Source organism: Lipotes vexillifer, unplaced genomic scaffold (assembly GCF_000442215.2).
Source record: "Lipotes vexillifer unplaced genomic scaffold, Lipotes_vexillifer_v1.1 scaffold1192, whole genome shotgun sequence".
Classification (NCBI taxonomy): Eukaryota; Metazoa; Chordata; class Mammalia; order Artiodactyla; family Lipotidae; genus Lipotes; species Lipotes vexillifer.
This window is the reverse complement of record NW_006778701.1, coordinates 1421330-1421612: the sequence shown is the minus strand read 5'-3', so window position 1 is coordinate 1421612 and position 283 is coordinate 1421330.

Here is a 283-nt window from a genome sequence, read left to right as displayed (position 1 = left end):
GATAGAGGAGACGAAGGACAGACACTCGGCGGTATTCTTTTGAAGAATTAGGGAACCTTTCCACCTTCCCTTTCAGTTCTTTCAAACCTTCCCTTTTCAAGTGGCCCTTCCCGCCAAAGGAATCTCAAGAAGGAGACCTGTTGTAGCTTCCGAGGTGCGGTCACAGCCGCTGCCCCACGTCTCTTTGGGAGTCCGGTCGCCACCTCTACTCCTCGGGACGTATTTGCAGAGACGGAAGTGCTGTGCGTTGGACGCGGCTAGAGGGCATTAATATAGATCCTCC